Source organism: Astyanax mexicanus, chromosome 24 (assembly GCF_023375975.1).
Source record: "Astyanax mexicanus isolate ESR-SI-001 chromosome 24, AstMex3_surface, whole genome shotgun sequence".
In the NCBI taxonomy this organism is placed as follows: Eukaryota; Metazoa; Chordata; class Actinopteri; order Characiformes; family Acestrorhamphidae; genus Astyanax; species Astyanax mexicanus.
The window spans coordinates 2,427,337-2,448,812 of NC_064431.1; the positions used below are offsets into that span (position 1 = coordinate 2,427,337).

The 21,476-nt window shown below is 38.8% G+C and overlaps 2 protein-coding genes across 4 annotated transcripts in view; both read right to left on the reverse strand.

Annotated features, from left to right (window-relative positions):
- Positions 1-21,476, reverse strand: part of LOC103031622 (metabotropic glutamate receptor 7) — a 285,237-nt gene that overhangs the window by 217,805 nt on the left and 45,956 nt on the right. The gene's annotated exons all lie outside the window — the stretch shown is intronic.
- The window catches only part of LOC103030667 (E3 ubiquitin-protein ligase RNF123), a 587,096-nt gene that overhangs the window by 31,140 nt on the left and 534,480 nt on the right, over positions 1-21,476 (reverse strand). The gene's annotated exons all lie outside the window — the stretch shown is intronic.

The following is a 21,476-nucleotide window of genomic DNA, read 5'->3' on the forward strand; positions in this document are numbered from 1 at the left end:
AGAGAGCGAAACGCCGCTGAGCTCCCCAGACCCTGCAGAAATACCTGAGCCACGGCTGGATGAAGCAGGGCGGCCCCAGCCAAACCTTTTACCCTACAGGACAGGGGTGTAATTGGATCACAGCGCTGTACAGAGCTGACCGGCGCTTCACAGGACGAGGGATTTAAATGTGGCGAGGACATTAGCATTAGCATCCCAGGCTAAAGCCGGGCCAGAAAAAAAAGTAGGGCTGGGGAGTGGTGTATAAACCGTGATTCAGTGCATATTACTTCAGGCGTATTATTCATTTAACCCTACTTTATGTTAAAATTATAATGTCAAATTACTGTAACTTGTTTTAAAGTTAAAAAATCTAGGAAAGGCTTTTTATCTGCCTGAAAATATAGAGAGAATCTTATATATAAGAGAATTTCTATTCAAACATTACATAAAAAAGCTTTCATGTTTGATAAGGCACTTTACTAAAAATCATAATTGTAATTGGAATAGAAACAAATATTTAAAAAAATATAATATAAGTTATATAAATAAGTAAATCTGCTAATATCAAAATATAATCATTAAAATCACAAAATATTTTCCTGAATACAAATCAAACACTTCATGTCCTCCAAACCTTTACTTTCATTATGTTCATTCATAATGAAACTAAACTTAATTTGATCATGCTTTTTAACATAACATTGAAACATAACATTGAAATTTTGTTTTAGTTTTAGTTTTTTGCAGGGGGTGGATGCAAAACGGTTCATCTCACATATTTGCATCCACCCCCTGCAGAAGCAACAAAAACTAAAACAAAATTGCAATGTTATGTTTCAATGTTATGTAAAAATTTTGTTTATCTCTTTATCTCTATAGGTCTTTTAAAAGTATTAATAGTAAATGTTAAAAAAAAAAACATTTTGAACATGTATTTTTCTTTTTTTATGAAAAAACGAGTGAATTATCCGAATTGAACCATTACCTGTTAGAGGTGAGGAACTTCAAGAATGTTACAAAAATGTATTCTAATTGAAATATATTTTTATATATAAAAAAGAGTGAAAAAAAGTGTGGAACAGAATCAGCATGCTGGTGGGTAAATATGCACATGGGTTGATGTGGAGATCTGTGCAAGTGCAGTAGATGCACCTAGCTATAAAATCATGTTTTTTTTTTTTTGTTTGTTTGTTTTTTAAGTCAAATTATACAATATTTATAGTCTAAATATTATCAGTGATGTAAAATAAAATATATGGTAATATTTTGATCTCTCTCCATTCAAACAGATTAAAGGGCATTGCCAAGATGGCCACAGAGTGAATATACTCGTGCAGCAAGGAGATGTAGAGGCGAATGCAAATGCGATTAATTTATTAACAAAAATAAGAAAACTAATCAGAACATAGGAACTTGAATACACGGAAAATAAAAGAAATAGCAACCTGAACTGACAGGCTTAAAAATATGTACAAGAACAGACAAGGGAACACTGAAACAAAGGGGCTATACTGTATATACACACGAAAGTAACAAGAAACAGGAAACACCTGGGGACAAGTAATGAGGGGGAGGGCACAGTACAGGATGAGAACATTCAGTCATAACAGTCTATAATGTTGGTTTTATTCCATTATTTTAGAGCATCTCTCTTTTTTTCGCCCATAATTTGGCGTAAAAGTATCTGTAAAAGAAATCTGACCACATCCGCCTCATTACCAAAAAACTCAAGCCAAAAAGAGGGGAAAAAAGAGAGAGAGAGAGTCCTATTTTCCCTCTCAGCTCCCTCCGGGATTACACTCGCCTTCCCATAATTCAAAGGCAGCCATATCTGTATTATTAACACACAGCGATAGTAAAATATTAATTACTCTTGCGTTTAGGCCACGGCGTAAATCAGGGCAATGAACAATCAATAGCGAATTAAAAAGGGAAATTACGCGTCGCCGTCGCCCGCGTTTCCCTCCCCCGCTCTTTATTGCAGGAAGCCACGCTAGTTTTCTTCGGAAATAACGAGGCTAATAAATGGAAGGGCTCGGCTCGGATGGCGATGCCAAACTTTGATGGCAGCCGGCACTCCCTCCTCTGTATGAGAGTGGAACATTCGCCTGCCAATAGAGGGAGTGACAGCTGGTCCTGTCCCCATGTTACTGTAGTAAGTGTTGAAACCCATGCGAGGCCTGCGGTTCTGCTCAGAGTAAATAAGGTTGTGTGCTCTCATTTGTCTCGTAGCTTCACTGCTGGTGCGTGGAATTAGTTTGGGGTTAATTGCAAATCCTGTTCGGATGTTCCGAGCGCAGGATGAACGTAATTTAACGTAATATTTACTGCTGCTGCTGCTAATGCAGCTATTGCTACTGTCATGAAACTGAGCACTGCATAATTAGGCAGGGAAATGCATGCATTACATACAATACATACATATAGCTCGCTTTCACATGAATTGGTTTTACTGGCTGAGAAAAACCCAGCGGAAATGAAAAAGAAGCCCAAGTGATGTTCCTAGTATCCAAATGTATAAAAATATAAGAAATCAAACAGAAAAAAAGCACTATTAAACTAATTTCAGTATTTAACAGGTTGTTTTATATCTAATTTTATAATACTTATTTAGACTAGGTCTAGACTATGGGCTTTATGAAAACATGTTCATAAAGTTATTTACACAAAATCACTCTATTATTAGCAGTTTAAGGGCTCTGTAACTTTTATGCAAATAAGCTGTCGCTGGCCACACCCATGTCCATGCTGTGCATTTACCACACCTTAGTGATTTGCTTGTGCAAAACAACAAAACACAAACTAGCTACTTCATGCTTAACTGCATTGAGGGAAACACAAAAAACATAAATACATTCAAAGTACTTAAATTTCCCTCATCTGCTGATCACTGACCACGGACAGTAGGTACAGATCCCTCCCTCAGACAAAGTCTGTCATTCTTTCTGAAAATGCATGGATGGATTTTCACATAGTTTTTATAGAGGCATATGAGATGAGATAGAACTGATGCTGATTTTCTCATTCAGTTTAAGAACCAGATGAGCTCTGACTTTGGCACGTTCGTATCTTAACAGTGCGGCACTTTGTGCATCTCAGAAAAGGATACTGAAAATACACCAGCAGCTCATTTAAGGGAACAATAATGTTATATTATTCTTTATTCTCTTTTTTTGTTGAGTTAAAATTTGGGTTTTATTCCCACACTCCAATGCTATTTTAACGGCAGCGGGCACAGGATAAAAAAGAGCATTGCCTGGCACAGGGTGTGCGATAGGACCCAAAATGTTAAAAAAGTGAGATATTATATAAAAAAAAAATATATATTCTAAATACAGTAATGCTACAGTAATAGAAACTCAGCTAATATGGTTTTATGTATCAGCCTTCGAAGCCTTTAAACGCACTTGAGATAACCTTGTGCCAGATGATCCCGGAACCTACTGCCAGCAGCCTCCTGACGTCAGCCTGTACCGGGCTGGCCTACCGGGGAGAGGACGGGCGGCTGCCCTCCAATCTGCTCCCTCGCTCCAGAACAGAGGTTTAGTATTTTTTTATGTGCTATTTAAGCTGCAGCATTCAGAGCATTTTCCATTCAGTGGCATTGCTAACGCTATCCATAGCATCCATAGCCCAGTGCTAGGCAGGCTAGGGACTTCAAGGGTGCTCCACTCCAGGGATGCCAGCTCCAGGTTACAGGAGGATACGAGGCATTTGGTGGGTCGCAGGGAAGCGAGAGCCGGGCTGGGCTCTGAGCCCTGTGGCTCTTCTGCCTCAGTGAAGCGCGAGCGGCACAGCGGAGGCCGAGCCGGAGCCCGGGAACACTCGGCAGCACCTTCGGTGTATTTTAAGAAGCAGTGCTGCGTACAGCCATTACACTTTGTTTGGTAATAAAGCTCAGTGTCAGCTCCTTCCAGAAGCAGTAAAACAAAACTCAAACAAATTATACTGTAAAGGACTCACACAGTGCACACTGAGGGGCGGGCGATGCGACGGCAGCGTAACATCACGATACTTCAATATATATACGTAATTGGATACTTTAAAAAAAATAAATTGGCTGGGTTAAATTCTTCTTCTTCTTCATGTAGATATTCAGATTAACAGTAATAATAATAATAATAATTATCCTGTATAGAACCATGCCATCTCAAAGAACTTAAAAAAATTGAACTGCTTAAATAAACTGCTGAAGTTATTTAACCCTAACTGATGCAGGGAGTAGCTTCTCATTTTTTAAACCACCATGTGAACACATGATCCAGTGGAAAACAAAAATCCAGTGAAAAAGATGTTAAGCTGTTTCAGAAGGGTCAAATTTAGAAGATTTTAACTAAAACTACTACTTAAAAGCAGGTAAAAAACGGTCGAAAGCCTTTTATTAACCCTTTCAGATATGAATTATCTGTATCTCTGGAAAAAAAAATAGCTATTTATAGGTTCATATTTGAGTTAAATGAACATTGTTGTTTTATTCTTTAAACTATTAACAAAATTTCTTCAACATTTTATTTAAAAATATTTTCATTTAGAGCATTTATTTGAAGAAAATGAGAAATGGTTGAAATAACAAAAAAAAAAAAGATGCAGAGCTTTCAGACCTCAAATAATGCAAAGAAAACAACAAGTTCATATTCATAAAGTTTTAATTAAGAGTTCAGAAATCAATATTTGGTGGAATAACCCTGGTGGTTTTTAATCACAGTTTTTTTCATGCATCTCAGCATCATGTTCTCCTCCACCAGTCTTACACACTGCTTTTTTTGGATAACTGTATGCTGCTTTACTCCTGGTGCAAAAATTCAAGCAGTTCAGTTTGGTGGTTTGATGTCTTGTGATCATCCATCTTCCTCTTGATTATATTCCAGAGGTTTTCAATTTGGCAAAAACAAATAAACTCATCATTTTAAGTGCTCACTTATTTAAGTTTTTCCAGAGCTGTCTATTGTTTTAAATATATGTGATCTTTCTTTTGGCCATGCAGTGTATATATCGTGCTCGCAAAGGTGACGTAAGTTATGATTTAAAGCACGAGTGGAGACGTCTTACATATATGATTACACAAGATAATCTTCTCTATTTAATGACTGATGACCAAAGCTAACGACTAGTGGATAATGATAAGATTAATTTGACTTTTTGATGTCTGCGGTTATTAGGCGTACTGATTAGCTGGCCCGAGGGCAGTCACTGTCCTTGGTCTCTGCAGAAGCACTTTAAAATTCCTGCCAATCAAATATTCATGCTTTTCGCTATTCAAGTGTTTTATAGATTTCTCTGACCTCATGTGTCACTCGCCTTTTTTTTTTCTCTCAGAACATCAGTAATTATACATTATAAGACATAATAATGTATAATTAATTCTTTGTGCCCTGCTGCAGCTGTGCCGTCTCGCTGCTCATCGTTACTACTAATTCTGGGAATTCAGTTACGACTTCCAGGGATTCACATTCCGTTATGAACATCGCTTTTGACATATGTTCTGTTGACACTTGCTGGAGGCTTTAAACTGGACTGTTGTAGCTGACACAGACAGCAAACATCACTCAGACCATGCTTCAGTTGTATTAGTTTAAATCTGGGTCAGATTCTGGACTAAACTCTTGCCAAAAGTGTTGCATGTGCAGAGTATAACAGAGCCAAAGGTCCAACACCCCGGTTGCAGAGTATAATATGGAAATCAGCCACAGCCACAGGTTCCAACATCCTGGTTGCACAGTATAATATGGAAATCAGCCTCAGCCACAGGTTCCAACACCCCGGTTGCAGAGTATAATATCGAAATGGGCCCGAACCATTTGTACCAACACCCTGATTGCAGAGTATAATACAGGAATCGACCCACGTTGCATGCGCCAAGGTTTCCAAGGATAATATGGGAATCAGACTGAGCAGCATGTGCCAACACCCCAGTTGCTGAGAATTTTAACAGGATTTAACACCCCGGTCGCACAGTATAATATGGAAATGGGCCCGCACCATTTATGCCAACACCCCGATTACAGAGTATATTACAGGAATCGACCCACATTGCATGTGCCAACACCCAGAGTGTAGAGTATAATAGGGGAATTGGCCCAAAACACAGGTGCCAATACCCCTATTGCAGAGAATCTTATGGAAATGGGCCGGTACCACTTGTGCCAACACTCCGATTGCAGAGTATAATATAGTAAATAGCCTGAGATACATTTGTAAAACCCCACTGTTCAAGTATAATATGGGAATCAGCCTAAACAACAGGTGCCAACACCCAGGTTGCCGAGTATAATATGGGAATCGGTCAGAACCACATGTGTCAAAACTCTGGTTTCTAAGGATAATAAGGCAATAACCTCGGGCAGCATGTGCCAATACTCCAGTTGCCGAGTATAATATGGAAATTGGCCAACTGGAACACTTGAGTGTAAACCACATGTGGTTCAATTCCAAATGACTAAAGCCACATAACATATGATCATTTGTATGTACAGAACAGATGGGAATGGGACCACTATGAAATAAATGTTATTCATTGGTAAATGTTTAGCAGGTGTTTTCAGTGTGATGGCTGTGATGTCAAAGGACACTTTCTTAAAGGGGAGGAGCTATACCTGGGTGACATGATGGATAGTCGTTTGATATTTATGTTAAACTAGCTAAATGTTTAATAATTTTTAAACATCTTTCAATGTTTAGGAGAACATCCATTTTTAACCCAAGAATTATTCAGCTATGCTGTCACACAAAAGACACGTTATATTGATACTGACCCATACCATAAAAGATCTAAACAAACAGCAATATAGAATAGCAGCTGCCTTCATGTCCCCAGATTGACTTTTCGTTGCGAGCGGCTCTGTTGACTCTTCCTCTGTTGACACATGCTTGAGGCTTGACAGAGGCTGTTTTAATACCAGCTCTTTACTTCAGAAGCGAGGCTTTATCTGAGTTATCTGCAGCCACTGTTTTTTATCGCATTGTTTGAATGACGACGACAACAACAACGCTTGAAGTGCTAAAACATTATCAGCGATGAAAACTCTCTAGAACAGCAGCAGCTCAGATAGGAACTCATTATAGCATGTGCTTTGCCAACAGCTTAGTGTTAGAGATAAAAGTGTTGGGGTGGGGGGGGGGGGGGGGGGGTGCCGTGTGGCGAGGGGAGGGTGGGCAAATCAGTGCCTTCCAAATAGCACCTAGGGGAAAGAACAGAAGCATGAGGCTTTGAGAAATGCTGCTGCTAGCCAATATGTTTGGCTTCTGCTGGTGTGTTTTTTTTGATCCAGGCCTCATAACAACAGATTTGCTATTTCAGAAGGTGGGATAGAATGTGTTTATGCTAAATATATGACTTTTTCGTCAGAAGAAACACTCCATCTCGGAGAAAAAGGAACCAGAAGTTGTCGTACATTTGGAGCATGACAGTCTAATGTCATTTCTTGGTCTTGGGGTGTGGAAATGACTGTAGAAAAGAACAGTATGATGTATGGCCTTGGTGGACCAATCGCAGCTTCTTCTTTTTGCATTGTTACATCTCTGGGAAGGTGTGTGATGGGCTATGTACAGGTTTGATGCAGAAGTAATGCCAGTATGATGAAAAAAATGGCAAATGACAGTGTCCGACTTTACATGTATCGGAGGAGGGATGCAATGCACTTTTCCTAACCCTCCTAGTCCTGGGGGCATTACTAGTGAATGGGGGGGATGTTAATTAAAACATGCCATCCAAGTTGTAAAGAAATTGGGACATAATTAGCTATAAATGATTAAAATAAATAAATAAACGACAAAACAACACAGCAAGCTCTTCCTGCAGCTCGTCAGTGGGAAATTAGCATTTGTTAACTGAGGGACTCCCATGCTCTGGCCTGTGAAGTTTATTCAGTTTCTGAGAAAGCGAACTGCTGCCAAATCCTCGCCTTTTAACACAGTGTCTCCACTCGGCCCGCTGAGCACAGGAAGCTCCAGCGACTTGGCATCATCTTTCTGTAGTCCATCAAAGTCTCTGAGTCTCAAAGTAGCTTTTAAATGAGCTTATGTTTGAGGATCTCCACCGAGACCCGGTTTCCTGCATTAAAAGTAATGGAGTGGACATTAGTAGAGGACTTTTTACGAGTTATCACGAGTTGTTATGTTTTCCCATATGGATGACCACTGTGGCATATGATTGGACAGTTGCTTCATTGTGGTTTCTCAATCATTCCTGACCATATTCTGTATATAAGAGTAGAATGAAAGACAGTAGTTGAAAAGTGAGACCAAAAACGTGACTTACATCCCATGGAAGAAGGTTAAGACCCAACTTTTAAGTCTACTCTGTCCTGTTTAACCCTTAGAACCACCATTGAAAAGAAGCAAATTGCATCAAAAATTGCACATTGTTTATAAAGCGTAATTACTCAGGAATGAGTCAACGCATAGCAATTTTTTTTTGCTATAGCAAAAATAGCAAGCACCATTGCTATTTAAACGACGCAGGTCCAAGGTGTGAAAACAGACTGTTGGCGAGGGTGTAAGATAGCAATGAACATCATTACGTTTAATGGGATTACCTGGCTAAGAAAATCCCAATGGATAATCATGAATACACCCCTCTTACTCCTTCACACCAACAGAAAATAACTTTTCTCACCACATTTTCACAGTGAAACTCTCCATTCTCGTCGGAATATGGGTGTGCATAACCTTTCCACTCAAAGACTGGTGAATAACACCATCTATTATTCATTGTACCTCGACGCGCAGCATGTTGAGATCATTGGCCGTAATAGCGCTTCAAGTGAAGACTGCTCACTGCACTGTCAATGGAGCCTGGTCACTGGCTGAGATGAGAACATGCTCTGACCCCCGGGGGGTGAAGTCACCATCTGTATTGCACTCATTAAACTAATGAACCGAACCGTGCTCTGTAGACATGAGGACCGACCATGGAAGCTAATGCTGCAAACGGGCGGTGTGTGCTAGTTTGTTTTTTTCTTGTTGCATTGTGTTGTTTGACAATACCTTTGTATGCGACATGCATGCAAAAAGTCAAGTGCAGGTTTGTGAGGTTTTCGTGGTCTACAGTGATGATGCCCTATTTTAGTGATACAGTATATAGTGCACCGGTCAATTGCGTACTGCACGGCTGCATTTAGGGCGTGTCGGTATGCCTTGTGCTTGAAAAAGATGCCTTGTGCTTCTCGGAAACTGGCAAAGGCATGAACTAATTCTCGTAATTATTCATGGGTGTGTTTTTCGCATAACGTGAAATAAACCAATCAGTGTGCCAGTTCTCATTCCCTTTAAGAAGCAGATGAGCTCTGACTTTCGCGCGTTCGTATCTTAACAGCACGGCGCTAAGTGAGTCTTAATAGACTAAAGAATCTAAAGACTAAAGTTACATCTAAAGTTTTTTTTTAGTCAGAGACTAAGATTTTGCAAAGTCCGGGGATCTTGCAGGGTCACTCTTTGCAAGACAGGGTTTATAAATGGTTTACAATTAGTTTATTAATTGACTGATTGATCATTAATAATCAGTTATAACACATACATAGAAAGGGCAACAATGACCTGTTGTTTGCCAGATAGTGAACCCACAGCCATCTATACTGTTGTTATTTCTACGTATGTGTTACGTAACTGATTATTAATGATTTTTAAGGCATTTACAACCTAATTAGTAACCATTAATAAACTTATTGTAAACCATTTATAAACCCTTTATAAAGGTTGTCTTATTTTAAGGTGGTACCATTATTTCTAAGATTATTCTACTTTTATTTATATATACTTCTATTATTTTACATTTTTGATATAAACGGAAGGCCACGTCCAGTTCCGCAAACATTCCTGCACTTTCCTTGCGGTTTCCCGTAGCTCTTCTCCTATTGGTTGTTGACACAGTTCGCGTCACTATTTGCGTGAGCCAAGTCTCAAGACTTACAACAATATTAAACACGGTTGATTTTATTATCTGAACGCAGGACGAGAAAAAGACTGGATAAAACTTTTAATCCTAAACGAAATACTTGCTGTGAAATTGCTTAAAAATCGTCAAGTGCAGAGACTCCGTTAATCAGACTCTAGATTAAACTCTGGAGGACCATCTAAATATATGCTGTTTGGTCCATCCAATTCTGTGACTTAATTAGGAAAAATCTTGGTGAATTGTCAGAATTTGTTAAACCCCAGTTTGGAAAATTTGGTGTGATTTTTGATTCCGACTTTAAGTTTGACAGACACATAAAATCTGTTGTCAAAAGCAGTTTTTGCCAAATTAGGTCCATTTCCAAAATTAAAGAGACCAGAGGACGGAGAAAAACTGTGGAGAGACCGCCTACTCATTTAAATAACTCCGCCCCTGAAGGCTGCCTCCACAGAGCTATCCACAGTCTATAGTCCCGCCCATACAGTCATTGGTCCCACCCACCCCGGCTATAGGTGTAACCCAGCCCTTTTACACACCAATAACCACACCTTTTTTAATAAAGAGCTGAATAACATTTTAAAAAACGAATTCTGTGAGGATATAAACATTTAACAATATAAGCAGAGGTTACACTAGCTGCTGCATTTATTAAATAATGGAGGTAGAATTACAGTATATTGGGGAAAAAAAAACGTGATTCAAAGTTATCTGTTTTGCCATTGAAACCTATGGGGGTGGGTGGGGTTACACAGCTTTTTGCAACCGAACAGCAGGGGGTGCCTGACCTGTGGTCATAGGTTCACTTTTGAGAGACAGTGCTCTGCTCTGTCCAGCTATACACAGTCTATGCTCCTGCCACACTCATGCCACAACGGAGACTTCCAGGCTTAAAAACAGTACTAAAAAAAAACAGATCCCGCTACCAACAGGGGCAGGGGGATGGGGGTGGGCGGGGCCGCAGCCAGGGAGCAATTCAGTCCCTGTTGATGTGTCTGGCAAACAATAAAGATGGAGCACTCCTTGGCTCTACACACGCATTTGATCTAGCGAGAGGACGAGCAATAAATTTTACATCAGCTTGGATACTGGAGCCTTGATGCCACGAATCAGCGGCACCTCATCTGAATGTAAATTCAATGGCCAGGTTCTATTTCATGGGGAATTAAATGTGTTGGAGTGCACTCGGTCCCACTTCTGCTTCCAATGCAGGAGAAGGGCAAAACGTGAGCGAGTGAACACCTCATGGCCGCCCATTAAAGCCAGCCGGGAGGCTCCCGACAGAACCTAGTGCCCAATCAAGATCCTTTACCTATTTGTGGCGGTGAACAGAAACCCACAGAGACTAGTGACTGAGGGTAGTGAACACTCACACTGCTGTTCCTCAGTACACGCTAAGCAATTGGGTACAAGTCAGACACTTGATCAAGGGCACCTTAACCATGAGCAATGACGCAAGAGAAGATTCCCACACCCTACTTTCTAAAAGCCCAGGGGATTTGAACCAGCAACCTTCTAGTTGGCCTCTAAACTACAAGTCAGGTACTTGCTCAATGGGACTTTAGCCATTAGTGTTGAGGCAAAAGAAGATTCTGTTGTACCTTTAATGTCCAGATCCTACTTTCTGACAGCTCGGGGGATTTGAACCAGCAACCTTCTAGTTGGCCTATGAACTTTAGAACATATAGTACAGTATAAATCCCATATTTACACATTCAGGCACCATGTCTACAAGTCTTGAACCTTCTTTTGCCTCAATACTAATGGCACAAGGCAAAAGAAGGTTTTGTTGGATCTTTTAATTTCCAGCCCCTACTCTCTGAGAGCCCAGGGGATTTGAACCAGCAACATTTTATTTGGCCACTGAAGTTTAGACAAATAAAATAAATTCATTGAGGCAAAAGAAAGTCCTGTTGTGTCTTTAATCTCCTTTAATCTCTGGCAACACAGGGGAATTGAACCAGCATCCGTCAAGTTGGCCACTTACCTTCAGATCTCCCCAGTTCCTGCTGAACAAATGGGTTTGAATTGACAGAAGCTGACACTGACAACTTGATGCATATCTGCTTGGTTTGGTTTGTTTTCACACAGGGAAAAATCCAAAAACCACAAAGAATACACAATAGTTGGGTTCTGACACCAAATTAAATGACTTATTAAAAGATACTCATTTGGCCCTTTCATATCATCTTTGTGCTAAGATGCTTTTCAGAAATATAGCAATGGATAAAGGACATTAAGGGGTATGAACACTTGGGGGTATGAAAAAAAAATAAACAATCCAGACATTCTGACTATACCGCTGTGACATAAAAAAGCAGGGCAAGATCACTTGTTCACGGTTCTAACAGTAGCAGCTTAGTGGACCTAGTGGACTTCAAACCCACAACCTCATGGTCAATGTCATAGTGACTTTTGTGTAAATCAGACAATCCTAAGGAAGCCCACAGTGCTGACATTAGACAACAGAATTTAGGTTAGTTAGGTCTACAGTGCTTGTATGCAATGTCTTTATGTCTTTGCATCTGTTTTTTTTTTTATTAAGCATCTTCACAAATTCACTCGAATACTTAAACTGAAGGTTCTGTTGTATCTTTAATCTCCAGTCCCGACTTTCTGACAACCCAGGGGACTCGAACCAGCAACCTTCTAGTTGACCTCTAAACTTTAGGCATCCTAAGGAAGCCCACAGTGCTGACATTAGGGAAATAATTTAGGTTAATTAGGTCTACAGTGCTTGTCTGCAATGTCTTTATGTCTTTGCATCTGTTTTTTTTTTAATTAAGCAGCTTCACAACTTCACAATACGCGAATACTTCAACTGAACCAATCGCCTTTGGCGACATGTTGCTTTTTTCGCCCAACACTACCTGCTGATCGACAGTGCGACGCTCCCGTGCACTCCCTGATGACGCACCTCTTGTCAGGTAAAATACTTGGCACTTACAAGTGTATCTTTCAAACAGAACAGGAGCTCATCCTTCTCCAGGCAGGGTGTACCGAGGAGCCTGGTAAGCCGACGACGCGTTAATTTGAGACTCGCAAATTTCCTTGACAGCGGCGTCAAGTTCCTTGACAGCAGTTGAGAGAAGCGCAAACTTTTTTCTTTTCTTTCTTTCTTTCTTTCTTTTTTTCCTTCCTCTCGCGGCACGAGCCTCCATTCGTTCCCTCTTCTCCATGACGACACGCGATCCTTCAAGAGTGACCCAGATGCACTTCCTACCTCGGGCTTGATAAATGGCGATACTCCAGTTGCTGTAATTTGGCGGAGGAGCGTTGGCGATGAGTCAGCGAAGACGCGAAGGCAAACACGGGAGGTACTTTGTCGGGCAATCTGTCAGACGCTTCGCGAAGCTGGAAGCACGTCGCGGAATTGGAGCAGCGGCGCTCCTCGACAGCTCCTGTTGTTTTTTTCTTTTCCTTTTCTTCTTTTCTTTTCTTTTCTTTTCTGTTCTTTTCCTCAAGCTCACCTTCTTTTGAAGAACTCAAGGTTGTACAGATGTCCCTGTCTGTGACGCTTGCGTTCCTCGGAGTCTCAGAGTCTCAGAGACTGTAATGAGATCATTACACACTCGCGGTAAAATGTCACGGGTCTGGTCTGGAAACCTTGTTTTATATATATTTATATATGTATATATTTATATACGTGTGTGTGTGTTTTCCCATCTCTCGGGGCCAGCAAGTGATGGAGGGCTCCTTGTTTAAGTGCATTCGAGGCGAAATGCCATTGGGCACACTTGCAAGGTTGAACTGGCGGCCGACCTTGTATTTCAAATGTCAGCTTTAACGCCGCGGTTTGTTGGGTACCGAACATGAAAAGCATCTTAAGGAAATGCTCTTCAAGCGGTTGCTGATTCAGAGTGCTGGTTTCGGGTGAATAGTGGGGGAAAATCAAACGTAAAAAAAAATATATATATATATATATATATATATATATATATATATATATATATATATATATATATATACGCTACCAGTTTTATAATGAAAAGCCAAGAACCTTTTTAGCCTCAGATAAATGAAAGTTACCCTGAGAAATGTTGAATCAAGCAGCTGGTGAGACGTGATGACGTGAACTGCATTACACCCTCCAGTCTTTATTTACACAGCCCTACAGCCTGCAGTGGAGCGCTAGATACTACAACAGTTATTACACTTATTATATAATAACATAAAGCATTAAATTATGGAGAAAAATAAGAAGAAAAAAAATACAGAAAATAACAAGGTGGATTTGCGGCAGAGCAGTGCCCTAAAAAAACATGCTCTATTTTAGAAAATAAAAGCTGCAGGATATGTATTTTCTCTTTATTTAACATCAAAAATTTCAAGTGCTGCATTAATTAAGATGCGTGATTTAGATCAATTGTAATAAAGTTAGGCTTTATAGTCACAAAAATGGCCACCAAGTCATTTTTTCTCACACTATAAGGGGCACCGGATAATAAGTACTATAAGTAAAGCTAAGCTAAGCTAAGTAAACAAAACTGTAAGTCGTACTGTAATTTCTTTTAAAGTAAAAAAAAGAGCACTGAATGTTAATCTACACAGATTTCTTTTCTAAAAAACTTTTTTTTGGGCGTTTATTTTAAAGCACTTCCGTAAAGCACTTATTTACAGTATGCTTGGATTTCCAGGTTTCCACCAAGGCTGGATGCAGCAGCAGCAGCAGCAGCAGCATTAGCATTAGCTTTAGCGGCTAATCACTAGTGCTAGTGATTAGTGGTAAATGCGCAGACTACAGTCCAATGTTCTTACTGCACCTCTGAATGGCGAAAGAGCTAGTGCTTAGCACGGTTAGCAGCTAATGCTAATGCTGCTTCAGCAGTGCTACAGCTGAAGAATGCAAACACTAGACCTTTAAAAAAGATATTCTAACAAGTTAAAACCAAACTAAATTACAAAACTAAATATTTTAAATAATTCCATGAACATTATAAACTATAAACATTTAAAAGAGATATTTCCCAAAAGCTCTATTGCAAGCAAATAAGACACAAGTTAAATATCAAAATTACGATATGTTATTATTGAAGAAATTAAAGGCATTAAAATATTAAAATCAACCACAATTCCTTTAGTTTTCCAGTTAACAAATACATTTAATTCAGTGTTCATTAAAATTAGGCTTTAAGCTGTAGTATTAATATATTTAAACCAGGCTATTGTTATTGCTCTTGAAGTTTTTTTGCACCTCATATCCAGAGTATTATTGATTTTATATCTTGAGCTGAATAAATGATTCTGAGAGGAACTTTTCTCCAAGCTGTAAATCCATTTTATTTTCTAAGTAAATATTTTCCAGCCATTGTTACCATCGTTTGGAGCACCATTATAAATGAGAAACCTGGAAACCTGGATTTTTGATTAATGTCAGAGGAAGTACATTTCTTATTAATTAAATTACTGAACATTACATTCATATTTTCACAAATTTGTTCACGTTGTGTTGTCGCCACCATCGACTGAGAAGTGCACGCTGTGGGGGTAACGCAAGGCAACGAGCAGGGTCAGTGTCGTGACTACAGGTCACTCCTCACATTATTCCCCCATTTGCTTTGATTAAAAATGACTTCAGCACCATATGCAGAGTAAATTAGCTTTAGCGGCGATGGGTGTGTAATTGCTATGTAACTACCCAATAATGCCCAAATCACTTTGCTTATAATTGGGTTAAGAGCTCGCCTCGGGTCATCGATCAAGGGTTAAGGTCCGTAATGGGTGCGGAGTGGGCATGCAAATAACTGATCGTTACGGCCGGATTCGCTGCGTAGATCATTAAAGACGTGAAACACGAGGATTGCATCAATCCGATTATTAACCATGCTTTTATCCGAGGATTATCACACCATCAGGGAGCGTTATGCGGGTGAATCTGGATTGTGGGATAAGTGTCATCTGTTCTTATTGTAATGCATCCCTGTTTGGATTTGGAAAATAACTTTACGCCTAATTTCCGGGGTTTTTAAAACTGCCACTATTAGAATGAGGTATGAGGAAATTTTAAAAATGACCATAAACAAACTTTCATAGACTTTAAAGCTCCTTATTATCTGGTGCACCTTATGTATGAATTCTACCATTCAGGTATTAAGGAGCAATATAGACACTCTGCTGAAATACAGAGTTATACAGAAGTTTCAGTAAAGTTTCTCCAGCACTAAGGCTGGAGCAGTATCAGCATCAGCACCAGCTCTTTCACCATTCAGAGGTGAATTCTGCTGCTAACCCTGGATAGCACTGCTGGAGCAGCATTAGCATTAGCGTTAACCGTGCTAAGTGCTAGTTCTTTCGGCGTTCAAAGTCAAGTGTATCAGACTGTAATCTGCGTGTTTACCATGTTAAAACAAGCTACATGGGACAGACCGCTTACTAATATCATCCTGGTTAACTGAAACACTCAGCGTTCCTCAGTGTAACACTGTCGGGTGGCATTTACTCTTAGCCGCAAATGCTAATGCTAATGCTGCTGCACCCAGCCTTAGTGGAAATCTGGAAATCTAAGCTTACTGTAAATAAACAGAAGCGCTTTAATCACCCAAATAGACACGTTTTTAAAAGAGAAATCTGTGTAGATTAACGTCCACGCTCGTTTGACCTTAAATGTTTTTTTTTTGTAAGAATTACAGTTTTGTTTACTTAGCTTAGCTTTCCTTAGCTAAGTTAACCTACCCCACCATCACCCAGCGACCAGAGACCTGCTGAATTAGAAGAAAAAACAAACAAACATGGCGACACCCGTGTTCCTTACTAGTAGTGCATAATGCGATTTATAATCTGGTGCACCTCATGTATTAATATAGACCAGAAGAATTACATTCATGGATAGTGCGCCTTACAGTCTGGTGCACCGTATAGTGCAAAAAAATGCTGTAGAACTTTAAGACATATGATCAATTTCCATTTAGATTCCACCCTCCAAGTTTCACTCCTGTCGGTGGGTTCCTTCTTGGTGCAAGTCAAGTATTAAAACAGGCTTTTAAAAAGTCGTATCGTCCAGAGTGAAGGTTCTGCTCTAGTATTTGATGTTGGTGAGATGAAAGTCTTTTCTTTTTTATATATAAAGGGAGGGGAAGATGCTTTATGCAGTGCTTTCAAGGACCATCTCAGTCCTTTCAGCTTCCTCTCCGTCTCCGTCTAAATTGAGGATGTATCAACTTCTTCAAATACCTGACAGAAAGCCACTTGTGCTACCACCATGCCCCAGCAGCCTTTCAAAACAGCGATTTATCCCGTGCCAAGAGCTTAAACCGGCGCTCCTCTGTGCGCCGACGCTGCAGCATCTCGTCTCCCTCTGAACTCGGGCTTTACTGGAAGATTTAAAGTTCGTGTGTCACCCAGCGAACAGGAACAGTCCTGGATACTCCACATTTAGACATCTTGATATACTGTATTCAATTTAGTGATACAGCTAAAACAGAAGTGCCTGAATACACTGATAAATATAACATTAAATCCACCTGTGTAGATGTTTCAGAACCTGGAGTAAAAGATTCAGTATTTACTGAATCCCTGATTCATGATTCAGTTCTGATTAGCTACTGTTAATGATTCAAAATATACTAAACGACTCAACAACTCTTGTAAAATGATTCATCAACTGCTATAAATGACTTAGTTTTAGTGTTCACCAACAAAGACTCGTTATCTATTAAAAAAGATTCCCACAGCGTTGATTCAGTAACTGCAATACATGATTCTCCTGTGAATAAACTGCTATGGATGAATCAGTAGCTGCTATACATGAATCAGTGTCTACTTTAAATGATTCAATTGATACTGTAGTTATAACTAATTCAGTATCTCCTATAAATGATTCAGCTACTAATGCTACTAATGATTTGGTATCTACTAGAAAAGACTCAGTATCTACAGTAAGTGATTCACTAATTTCTACAAATGATCCAGTATCTCCTGTAAATGATTCAGTAACTGATATAACGGAGTCATTAACTGCTACAAATGATTCAGTCCATGTTATCCCTGATATGGTATCTACTACAAAAGACGTAGTAGTATCTAACTTTAACAAATGATTCAGTATAACTTATGAATTATTCATTAGCTGCTTGATTCATGATTCAGTTCAGATTCATGTTTTCAATAATTGGGTATCTACTACAAAAGACTAAGTTTCCACAGTAAATAAATCAGTAACTTCTATAAATGATTCAGTACATGTTCTTCTACAGAAGATTCAGTATCTACAGTAAAATATTAAGCAATTTCTACAAAAGATTCAGTATATCTTATGAATTATTCCTTAGCAGCTACAAACGATTCAGTTCATGTTATTAATGATTGGGTATCTGCTACAAAAGACTAAGTTTCCACAGTAAATGATTCAGTAACTTCTATAAATGATTCAGTGAATCATATAAATGATTCAGTAACTTCTATAAATGATTCAGTGTCTTATATAAATGATTCAGTGTCTCATAAAAACGATTCATTAACTGCTATAAGTGACTCTTCTACAGAAGATTCAGTATCTACAGTAAATGATTCAGTAACTTCTATAAATGATTCAGTGTCTTATATAAATTATTTAGTAACTTCTATAAATGATTCAGTGTCTTATATAAATGACTCAGTAACTTATAGAAATGATTCAGTGTCTTATATAAATGATTCAGTAACTTATAGAAATGATTCAGTGTCATATAAATGATTCAGTAACTTCTATAAATGATTCAGTGTATTATATAAATGATTCAGTATCTACAGTAAATGATTAAGCAATTTCCACAAAAGATTCAGTAACTCTGATAAACGATTCAGTAAATGATATAAATGATTCATTAACTGCTATGAAAGATCCAGTACCAACAGCAAAACTTAAATAATCCAGTGACAGCAATAAAAATAAAAATGTAAAAATATTCTCACATACAGGCATTTTAGATATAGGGGTATATCTGAATGTCTCTATACAGTGTGTTTTTGTAGCACAGATACTGAGGTCCTCTCACAGATGGCGAGCGAGACTCACGCCAGCTACCTATACCATCACGTCTGACGCACAGCAGCCGAGCTCAGAACACATTACAAGGTGTGACACCCCAATCAGCTCCGGGGAAAACAGCTAACGAGGCTGGGGTATCCTCTCCAGCACTTTCTGACAGAGCGGGCGCCTCGGTAGCTAATGACCCGCCCAGCGGCTGACAAGCAATTACAAAATTACAAGCACAAAACCTCATCAGCCGTGGCCAGGAAATTAGAAGCCCATCGTATAGGATTGTGGGTTTTTATCAACAGAGACAACAGCAGCATGTCTAAAGAAGTGCCTGTCAGGAGTAAATTGGTGTGTTGGCGGCTGGATCTGACAGGCCATTGTGTTGCTTTGTGCTTTTTCGTGTTTTTAATGCTGGTGTAGGTTATATACACCACCAAGTTAAAATGTGCCGCTGCTAAGTGATATAATGGAACGTGTCTGAGAGAAAACAGCTACGCTCGGCTCTCGGATGGTCTTGAGGCATTGAGAATTGAGCATTGAGTTTTTATTAAAGAGAGAAAAGAAAACTTGTTTAAAGCTAGCATTAGAACTGTAATGTACTGGTGTGAACTAGGGGTGGGCGATATGGCCCTAAAATAATATCACGATATTTCATGGTATTTTCACGATAACAATACTCTTGGCTAGTGCTGAGCGATATGGGAAAAAAAAAAAATATATATATATATATATATCACAATATGGATTTTTTTATATCACGATAACGATATGATATATATCATGCTATACCACATTTTAGTATGTTCTCAGTTATTCTTTGAAAAATATGACAACATAATATCATTGCTTACTTTTTTACTTTCCAACGTTATTTTAAAGTGACATTAAACCCAACTTTCACAAATGAGAATTACTACCTTTTAGTGCAGCAATATATATGTATCAAATGAAAACCGATGAGGTAGAGATTATCCAGGTATTTAAATTGAGTTATCAAAATAAACTCAATAAACATTTTATATATATGTATATATATATAAATGTCTATGTTATTATCAGTACAGTGATGGCGGTGCTCGGAGCTGAAGCTAGCATTATGCGATGTAAACAGTGTTTTCGTACGTTTTTAATAAGCTTCTTCTGCACTTTTTAAGTTATTAATGTCTCGTTTTAAATGTCAGGGCTCTCTGGATTCTAGTAAGGAGGTGTGGAGCTACTTTGAGCTGCTGGATAACGGTGTAAAAAGTGATTTATCGGGGTAAATTATGCCCCGTATCTCCCAGTCTGAAGGGTGTTTGTTGGACAAACTGTTAAAATGTCTGTATCTCTGAACGCTGTTGGAGAACGGAGGTGAGCTATTCATCAAAAGTAAGAACTTTTTATCATGTTTTACTACAACAAAAGTACATTTTACAACAGAGTTCTCCTTTAAAGGGTTAAAAATGAAAATGGCTATCACCAGAAAGCGTTGTATATCTGCTTGCTATTCATAACATGCAGTGGAAGAGTTCTGCAGTTCTCAGTTTCTCTACAGAACAAAAGCTATTTTTATTCCGTGTGGACTCTGTGCTCTTTGTACTCTCATATCAACACATTCCTTTTGAACATGAATGAAAATACATCTTTCATTCTGAACCCACTGAGTGAAGCCACTGAGAATGTCATCTATAGATGCAGCCACCATCATACACGGCCACGTGTGGAGCAGCACACTGCGTATCAGCGAATTAAAGACGTGGAATTAGCGTCAGAAAGTCTAGCTGTGGTTAGCGACTAATGCTAATGCTAATGCTGCTGCACCCAGCCTTAGTTCACTGAAAACTCACCCTTAGGAAAAATGTCGAAAATCTAAGCTTACTGTAAATAAACAAAAGCGCTTTACTCACCCAAATAAACAGGTTTCAGGAGATAAATCTGTGCAGATTAACATCCAGCACTCGTTTAACTTTGAAAGAAAATGTTTATTTTTTTAAGAATTACAGTTTTGTAATATTTATATATATTTATATATTATATATAGCTCTGGAACACTTTTATTTATGATTCGTTACCTATGTTTTTTTTATTATTTCTACCTTTGAAGACTTAAACCCTATCTTTGTTTTGTTTGATATCTTATTTTACCCATCATGCTTTTCTACTCCATTCAGTCATTAACATTAAGTTTTGAGTTAACTCAACTTTTTCACATGTAAATACCACATTAATACCACATCACTGGTTGTTCATGTGCAATTTACAAAGAGTACAGATGGTATTGCTCAGTTTCAGACACCACTCGATTTCAGTAAAAGCTCACTTTTACTAAAAGTTAACTCAACTCAAGTAGGGCTGCAACGATTATTCGATATAATCGACAATGACGATTATTTAAATTTGTCGACTACAAATTTCATTGTGGACGAATCGTTAATTTGTAACAGTACTGCATTGCACAGAAGCGCAATGGGAATCACTTACACAGTTTACATGCAACTTAATTGGTTGTCTCCAACAGTGCACAAACACAACAGATTACATATTTACTCACTAAACATCAGTACTTTCCATTATTAAACAACATCTAGACATTAAATGCCTTTTAAATCTCATGTTTAGCTGTTTTTCTGTTGTTTTTAGAGATGGAGAACATGGCAGAAATAATCGTTG